This window comes from Mus caroli, unplaced genomic scaffold, assembly GCF_978045245.1.
Source record: "Mus caroli unplaced genomic scaffold, Mus_caroli_1 scaffold_18, whole genome shotgun sequence".
In the NCBI taxonomy this organism is placed as follows: Eukaryota; Metazoa; Chordata; class Mammalia; order Rodentia; family Muridae; genus Mus; species Mus caroli.
This window is the reverse complement of record NW_028227273.1, coordinates 47,285,917-47,295,535: the sequence shown is the minus strand read 5'-3', so window position 1 is coordinate 47,295,535 and position 9,619 is coordinate 47,285,917.

Here is a 9,619-nt window from a genome sequence, read left to right as displayed (position 1 = left end):
TATGCGTCCTGGTTTGTGTGTTGTGTTAACTACAACAGGAACAATAAGGGGCTGGTGAGATGGCTCAGTGGGTAAGAGCACCCGACTGCTCTTCCAAAGGTCCAGAGTTCAAATCCCAGCAACCACATGGTGGCTCACAACCATCTGTAACAAGATCTGGCGCCCTCTTCTGGAGTGTCTGAAGACAGCTACAGTGTACTTACATATAATAAATAAATAAATCAAAAAAAAAAAAGAAAAAACAGGAACAATAAAGGGGAGTGGTTGGGCCTGGGACCAGGTCCAGGCAGATGGGAAAGGAAGAACAGAGTGGTCTGCCTCAGGTGAGCAAGGGCAGACAAGAGGAAGTCCCCTCTGGGGGCTTGGTGACCTGTGGTCCCAGCTGCAGTGCCAGGTGGCTGGAACAGCAGGTGAGCCACTTCAGGTAAAGACTGTGCAGAGATGCTGGCACCGGGAGGCTCGGGCTGGCCAGCCGGCTGACAGCTTCTCTGTGCTCACAGAGCCAAGCCCATCAACACAGCCCTGGTCTATAAATGGGTTTTCTCTAAGTAGGGTTTTAGAAGAGTTTGACAATTCATCTGCTGCGTCAAGAAGAAGTAGAGTAGGGTGTGGTCTCCCAGCGATGGCGTGCTCTGGGGTGGGTGGGGAAGGGCTTGGTCTCACTCAGCATGGGAAATAAACAGCCAGTTTGGACTGGTCCCTGCTCTGCAGCTGTAGGTTGGTGACTTAAATCTACCCAGGCATCATGAAGGCTAGCAGTGCTCACCTGGACGGTGCCAGGCACAGGGGCCAGGCCCAGAGGTCAAGCAACTGTCTTCAAGCAAGTCTCTCTGATTGCCTGAACCTCAGATTCTTTTCCTGGGTAGTAACCATACCTCATCAATGCCGAAGAATGGAGACAGCCATGTGTTCCTTCTGGGACAGCACTGACAATGTGGTTTCTGTCTAAAGCCTGGCGTGGTGCCACGGACCTATAATCCCAGCACTGAGAAAATGCAGGCACAAGCATACAGTCCGAGGCCATCCTTGGCTATGTGAAACCCCATCTCAAACTGAAACAAACCAACAAAAACCACAGGAGCTGGGAACAGAAGTGAAAATAATTAGTTTAGAAGTGGCGCGGATGCCAGGCTAGGCACGGATGCCAGGTTAGGCACGGAGGCCACCGCAGCGGGGGGCTGGCCCAGCAGGTAAAGCATAAGGACTTGAACTCAGCCCCAGGCAGGAGGGATGGCTCCCCGGGAAGGGCTTGCCTTGTAAACAAATCCCCAGCCCACATAAAACGCTATGCTTGGAGCCTGCTTGGAATCCTGGCATGGAGGGAGACGGGAATCTGGCCACAACACTCCAGCTCTAAGTTTTAAGACCCAGGTCAATGAGGGAACCTATCTCAAGCTAGACGACCTTCCTGAGGGTTATGCCTTAGGCTGCCCTCCATCTCTCCCTCCCTCCCTCCCCCCCCTCTATCTCTCTCTTTCTCTTTCTCTCTCTCTCTCTCTCTCTCTCTCTCACACACACACACACACACACAGATAAAAAGGGGTACACACAAGCCAGTGTGGTAGTGAACACCTTTTTTTTTTTTTTTTTTGGTTTTTCGAGACAGGGTTTCTCTGTGTAGCCCTGGCTGTCCTGGAACTCACTCTGTAGACCAGGCTGGCCTCGAACTCAGAGATCCGCCTGCCTCTGCCTCCCGAGTGCTGGGATTAAAGGCGTGTGCCACCACGCCCGGCTGTGAACACCTTTAAAGGTGGATCTCTGTGAGTTCAAGGCTAGCCTGGTCTACATAGCAAATTTCAAGACAGATAGGACTGTCTTAGTTATTAAAGAAAAAAAAAAAAAAAAGAGGAGCACGCAGAAATGTTAAATATTATTATTATTATTAATGTCAGTGAAATGGCCCAGGGGTAAAGCAGGCTTGCTGGTCTGGCAGCCTGAGTTCAGACTCGGGGATCTGCATGGAGGGAGGTGAGAACTGACTCCAGGAGGTTATCCTCTGGTTTCTACATGTTTTCCCTGCTCACAGGCACAAAATAAATTAAAACACAAAATACACCTTTGATCCCAGCACCTGAGAGGCAGAGAGCCCTGGAGGTGAAGTAGAGGGATCATGGGGGTTAACCCAGGATAAGGACCCCACAGTTGCTGCTTTATTCCCCACCCCACCCCCACCTCTCGTAGCCCAGACCGACTACAAATTGCTATGTATCAAGACTGGCCTTAAACTCTCCAATCCTCCTGCCTGAACCTTCAAGAGTGCTGGACACCACCATGCCCAGCTCTACAGTTCTATTTATTCCTTTTAACTTTGTAGTACTGAGACTTGAACCCAGGGCCTCCTGCATGCTAGGCATGTGCTCTACGGTTGAGCTATCCCCACCCCCCGGCCCCCGCCCCTCCTAACGAGCTGTGTGCTTGCATTTCCACTAGCTGGTCTGAAAATGATGGGTCTGGACTTCAGCTGCGTGTGTCTGACTCTTCGCTGGGTCCTTGCCTGAGTCCTCGAGAGCTTCCCATCACAAAGATAACCATTTTTACACGTCAATCCTGTCCCTCCACACATCCCTCATCCCCATCCTTCAGGCTGAAACCTCCCGACACTTCCATAACCCTGACCGTTGGGAAAGTTTGCTCACTCTCTGGTTGCTTAGGACAGTCCTCTAACATTTACTGGGGTGTTAAGTCTCCCGTTTGCATTGCAGCAGTGAGGAAATCAAGCCTCCAACGCAGGAATCAAGTTGCTCCAAATAGCTGACCTGACTCACACCCTCGCCCTCCTGTTTCCTCACAGCTGCCTGTCTTCAAGCTGTGACCATTCCCTCTGGCTCAGCCTTTCCCAAGGGCTCCCACCCACCCACATTCCTTCCATTCAGCCAGCACGGTGGGATCAGGGAGGAAAACAGGAAAAAGCAGCTCTACTGCTAATAAGTGGGGAGCTGAGGTTGGCTCTAGTGCACCGGGGTCTGGTTGGCCACACCTTAGTTTCGGAAGCCATACTGTGTGAACCTAGCCCCCGTGAGCTAGCCTGGCTTAGAGCAGCAAGGATATGTCCCAAGGATGGTTGTGTTTGGAGCCCGGGGCCTGGCTTCCCTCAGCAGAAAAGATGGCTCCCACATCTGCTCCCCCCTCCCCCTTCAGACAGGGTTTCTTATAACCCAGGCTGAGCATGAACTTGCTATGAAGCAGAGGACAGCCTTGAACTCCCAATCGACCTGTCTCAACCTCCCGATGCTGGATGCCAAATGCCCACATCTGTTTTATTGATTTATTGATTGGTTTTATTTTTGTAGTACTGGGTATTAAACCCAGTAGGACAGGTAATTTTTGGAGCCAAGGGGGTGAGGGCTGAGCTGCCAAGCAAACTTGTCCTGACCTGCCAACCCCACCTGCCTACCCTCTGAAACTGTGGTCCCTTTCATCTCTACAGCTCAAGGGTGGGGCCGGCTTCCCACCATTAGTCAGCTGGCCCGGATGCGTTGAGACCAGGGCCTCCTCCAGTACCTCCTTCCAAAGGCCCTGGGCCGCCAGGCACTGCGGAATTGCTTTGGGACCTCTTCAGTTGCCTTTTAAGCAGGAAGGTTGGTCCTGTGGGACGGGGGACTCTTGGTAATTTGGGGACTGGAGCTGTGCTGGGGAAGGAGGGTCACCATTGCCTGCTTGTCCCATTCAAACACTTGACAAAGGTATGTGCCCTTTGTCCTAAGTGGCCTGACCTAGGCGCTGGGCTGTTGTACTTTGGTGACATCTCTCAGGCATTTACTGCTGCTCTTTACCTGCTCTTCACGTCCACTTTCACCTGATTCCCAGGTTGAACGGTTGAAAGAAGGAGAGTGAATGTAGCCCCATGCATTTGCTCTGCTGTCCTAGCTGCGCCCTTCGAGCATGCCCGAATCCGTCAGCAGGTGGCGCGCTCACCGCTGCCGGCACTTCCCCCAGCACAGATTAAGTTCTGAGTTCAGATTTACATCCAAGGGTTGTTGGTTGACCTGGCTTCTCCTGGGTATGGGATGCACTGGAGTTCTTGTGAAGATAAGCTCCCGAGGCTTATTTCTAACCGGTTCCCAAGGATGGCAGGTACACATCTGAGAACTGTCTGCTCAGTTCTCTCAGCAGATAATCACATTCGGCTCCCTGTGAAGAAACTACAGTCCCCTGCAGTGCAAGTGACCTGTCCCAGGCCACACAGCTGGAAGGAGGCAGGAACCACCTCCCGATCTGCCCTCTGCCTCCAAGGCAGTGTGGTGTGTGTAGGTGTGTCTGCACCTGTCCAGATTCTTGTTCCAAGAAAGACAGAAGAGGGAAAGGGGAAGCCGGAGAGTAATTCCTTGGTATCCAAAATGTTCAGAGGCATTTTCAATCCCATAGGTGTCAGTTCACACGGTGGACTCCATATGGACCGTCACCACGTCCATGCACCAAAGACACACTTTGTGGTACTGGGGGGTGGATGCTGGGGCCGTACTTGCTTGGTGTGGGCAAGTGCTCTCTCACTGAGCTACACTCCTTGCCTGAAGCCCTCACACCTCCAGAGGCCAGAAGTGCCCCTGCTGATCTCACTGGAGTCTCTCCCTTGAGAGCTGCTGTCCCACCCAAGGCCACGCCCCCCACTGTTGACCAGTCCTTTTCCTTAGTCCCAGAGGACCATGGCAGCTCAGGACCCCGTTCACTGCAAGCATAGGCAGCCTCTCTCTGCTCTCCTTCTCTCCTTCCCTGTACAGTTCTAGGGCACTTCCACAGGGCTCCCTTACGCATAAGTCTGTCCCAAGGTCTCTTGCAACACACACCTCTCACAGACACACTCACATGCAAAAATTTTACCAGCCTTGTATACACAGCAAGAGTCCCAGGCTATACAGTGAGACTCTATCTGAAAGGTAAGTAAATAAGTAAAAATAAGAAACCATACAGAGGGCTGGAGAGATGGCTCGGTGGGTAAGAGCACTGACTGCTTTTCCAAAGGTCCTGAGTTCAAATTCCAGCAACCACATGGTGGCTCACAACCATCCGCAACAAAAATCTGATGCCCTCTTCTGGAGTGTCTGAAGACAGCTACAGTGCACACACATATAACAAATAAATGGATAAATTAAAAAAAAAAAAAAAAGAAAGAAAAAAAAAGCCATACAGAGCTTTGAAGGCTTTGAAATCGTCTCCTGGAGCACTCAGGGAATTTAAACCATTCTGGGAAGGAAGGCATGTTCTAGCTTGGAGGAGGTCTCTGCTACTTGGACTTTGTTTCCAGCAGTTTCTTGTTGGCACCTGGACACAGACAGCCCTGGGGTTAGACTTAAGTTCAGTGCTCCTTGTGTTGGGGTTGACCTTGGTCCCCAATAGGGCAGTGGCAATGTCTGGAGACGCGGTTTTGCTGACACTGGGAGGAAAAGATTACCAGCGTTCACTACACAGAGGCCAGGGGTACTAAGTAGGTCAAGATGCACAGGGCCATTCCCAGAACTCAGCTACAAATGTCAGCAGCATTGAGGACGAGATACCCTACACTTGGGACTGGAGAAATGGCTTAGTGGGTAAAGGTGCTTGCCACCAAACCTGCTAACACAGGCTAGCCTAGAACGACAGTAGCTGAGGATAACCCTGAATTTCTGCCTCCACCTTCTAAGATCTGAGTTAGACACCTGGTTTATGCACTGCTGGGGAGTGGACCTGGGCCCTTGTTCATGCTAAAGAAGAATTCTACTAACCAGATCTTACCTTCAGCTACTTTTTTTTAAAAAGATTTATTTTATGTGCGTGAGTGTTTTTGCCTGCTTGTATGTATGTGGACTGTGTGCATGCAGTGCCTGAACTGACCAGAAGAGGGCGTCTGGCCTCTGGATGGTGAATTCAGGATGATTTTGAGCCATCAAGTGGATGCTGGGAACCATACAGCCCAGGCAAACTGTTCCAAGACAGGGTGTTACTAAACCCACAGAGATCCCCTGACCTACCTTCCTCATACTTGGGTCTTGCACTATAGGCAACTTTAGCTTCCAGAGTACTGGGACTAAAGGAATTTATCACCCGACTTGGCTTCTGCAGTAAACCTCCCACCCTCCCACATTGATGCAGTATGGCTGGAGGTGTCTGGGGACCCTAGCACACCCAAGTCTTGCCAGGTAGAACACCATACATGTCACATGTATGATGACATCACACATGCAGTGATCCCCATTACCATGATGCACACATGTCTGAGAGAGTGAGTGGGGACTGGAAAGGCTGGGTCACCACACTGAGAGAAACATGCTCTTTGCCTGAGCATGGCTTAAGATCGCAGTGGAGAGTCTCAGCCTGTCAGCCCTTCAAGTCACCTAGCTGGTTTCTCTCCTTGGACGCTCACAAGGTTAGGCCTGGAGAGTAGAGGTGACCCCAGCTCCCACCCTCACCCCAATGACTCCCACAGCTCTGCCTTGAACACCAGCTGGCAACTTGGTCATTTGTTTTTATGTGGCCAGCTGATGTCATCTCACATCTATCAACTTCCTAGCTGAACTGAGAGTCTGTCTAGCTAAGCCTGCTCCTGCCTCGGAGCCCTTAACCCAAAAGTTATTTTCTCAGCTATTTGGTCTAGCTTCAAATGTCACCCTCCTGGAGCAGACCAGCCTTCCCTAACCAGCCCATAGAACCCACTAACCTTGTTCCTGCATATCTACTCTCAATACCCACCTGGATGAGTTTTCCTTAGCAGTTACCACCATCTGTGACACACACTGCATTTGTTTGTTTGTTTGTTTGTTCCAGGCCTGCTCCTGATTTCCATACTGAATTATTCATGACCATCCTCCACTGGCTTGGTGGTGTGTGTTTCTTTGCTTTAACAGTGCTTTGACACAAATTCTTGTTACATAACTCTGGCTGGTTGATACTCACTATGCATCCCAGGTTGGTCTCAATCTTGGCAGTTTGAAAAATCTTCCTGCCTCGGCTTCCTAGGTGTGGTAATTAAAGGTGTGCACCCTCGAGCTTGACTCTATCTTCTTTCTTCCTTCCTTCCTTCCTTCCTTCCTTTCTTTCTTCCTTTCTTTCTTTCTTTCATTAGTTTTTTTTTTTGAGGGGGGGAGCAATCCTCCCACCACTGACTTTGGAATGTTAGGGTTACCACAGGCTCTGAACTCTACTTATTTTTTTTAGACAGGGTTTCTCTGTATCGCCCTGGCTGTCCTGGAACTCACTCTGTAGACCAGGCTGGCCTCAAACTCAGAAATCCACCTGCCTCTGCCTCCCGAGTGCTGGGATTAAAGGCATGCACCACCACGCCCAGCCTAATAGACCTTTGCTGAAACCCGGGAATGAACTCTACTTTTTAAAAAAGGATTTTTTTAAACTTTACCTGTCTGTGTGTGTCTGTGTGTATAATCTCCCATGTGTGTGTCTACGTGTGTAATCTCACATGCATGCATGTGCATGTGTCTGTGTGTGTAACCTCACAGGTGTGCAGAGGCTCAGAGAGGCCAGAAGACACTGAATCCTCTGGAACTAGAGTTGTGAGCCTTGGTTGTAACCGGGTGCTGGGAAGCTAACACATGTCCTCTGCGAGAGCAGCAAGTTCTCTTAACTGCTGAGCCGTCTCTCTAGCCCTCTCTGTTTTTTAATTCCATATATTTTGTGATTTACTGTTTTTGTTCTAAAGTGCCTTTAAAGCTAGGTGGTGGTGGTGCACACCTTTAGTCCCCAGCACCTGGGAGGCAGAGGCAAGCAGATCTCAGTGAGTTTGAGGCTAGCCTGGTCTACAGAGTGAATTCCTGAATAGCCAGGGTTGTTACACAGAGAAACCCTGCCTCAACCCTGACCAAATAAAGTGTGTTTATTATCTAATAAAAAGCATGAAAATACTTATTATTATTGAATAACAAGAAGCCTGTTTATTAGATATATGTTTCTGAGGCCTTCCTATCAGGACTGCCAGCAGAAAATTGAAACATGTAGTCATGTGACACATGTGCACATAGACCACCATATATACACTCGTGCATGCACGCCATCATATATACATGTGCAGAGAGAGAGAGAGAGAGAGAGAGAGAGAAAGAAGGAAGGAAGGAAGGAAGGAAGGAAGGAAGGAAGGAAGGAAGGAAGGAAGGAAGGAAGGAAGGAAGGAAGGACGAACGAACCGAGAATGCTCTACGAGGCTTAACTTTTCCTGATATTCTGCTTCTTCCTTCCTGGTTCATTTACATAAACCCAACTAGAAAACTTGCCCACCAAGTGTCCCCTGGTCACTGGGTACAGTGCCACCCACCTGTGTGTGAACCAGCACTTGGGAGCTGGAGGCAGGAGGACAGGAAGTCCTAGGCTACCTTTGGCTGTACGTGTTGAGAAATGGCGTCTCATCTTCCAGCCCCTGCCTCCCAGGCACTGAGTTTTCAGAACAAGGCTATCCCGTATGTTCAAGGCCAACCTGGGCTACATGAGACCTTGTCTTGGGTAAAAAAGAAGCTGCTCCTAAGTGAACCCCATGAGAGTGAGGCTGGGAAGACTGAATGTCTTGTTTCCTTCTTACCAAGTCCTAACTCGACCTCAGAATAATGTCAGCAGAGTGGTGGTAAAGTAACAGCCCCACGGGGGCTGCTGAGACCACGCGGAGGGTAAGAGTGATAGCTGCTCTTGCAAAGTACCCAGCACCCATGTTACAAAGGGGTCCATGGGGTCTGACATTCTCTCCTGGATTCTGTGGGCCCTACACACACACAGAGCACAGATAGATAGACAGGCGAGATACCCAAACATAAAATAATAATAATAAAGAAACTTTTTAAAATTAAAATGGGTGGCCCAAACCTTTAACCCCAGCACACTCGGGAGGCAGAGGCAAGTGGATCCCTGAGTTCGAGGCCAGCCTGGTCTTCAGGTTCCAGGACAGCCAGGGCTACACAGAGAAACCCTGTCTCAATAAAGAAATGACAGGGGCTGGAGAAATGGCTCAGTGGTTAAGAGCACCGACTGCTCTTCCAACGGTCCTGAGTTCAAATCCCAGCAACCACATGGTGGCTTACAACCATCCGTAATGAGACCTGATGCCCTCTTCTGGTGCATCTGAAGACAGCTACAGTGATTCTTTTTGTTTTTGTTTTTGTTTGTTTTGTTTTGTTGTTTTTTGGGTTTTGGTGGTTTGTTTTGTTTTGTTTTGTTTTTTTGGTTTTGGTTTTTTGAGACAGGGTTTCTCTGTGTAGCCCTGGCTGTCCTGGAACTCACTGTGTAGACCAGGCTGGCCTTGAACTCAGAAATCTGCCTGCCTCTGCCTCCCGAGTGCTGGGATTAAAGGTGTGTGCCACCACGCCCGGCACTCTGCTTGATTCTTTAGCCATCAGGGAAGGAAAGGACAGACCCTGGCTCTGGAGAGGAGGTGGCACGGCCTAGGGAGCAGGGGGATCTATCTCACCCTGTGGGAAGGCTGAGTTTCTGAAGTGGCTGTCTTCACACTTGTTTACACCAGGGTGCTTCCTGGCCAGAATGACAGGCAGTTGCCTGGCATTCCAGGGAAGGTGAGAACCCCGCGCTCAGGGAACATCCTGGCTCACTCCTGAATAGGCTGTCCACTAGAGATGCTATCTCAAACATTGCTCTGTGGGAACATTCTCTCATTATCTCATTAAGCACAATACAAAACGCTTCTGAAAACTGC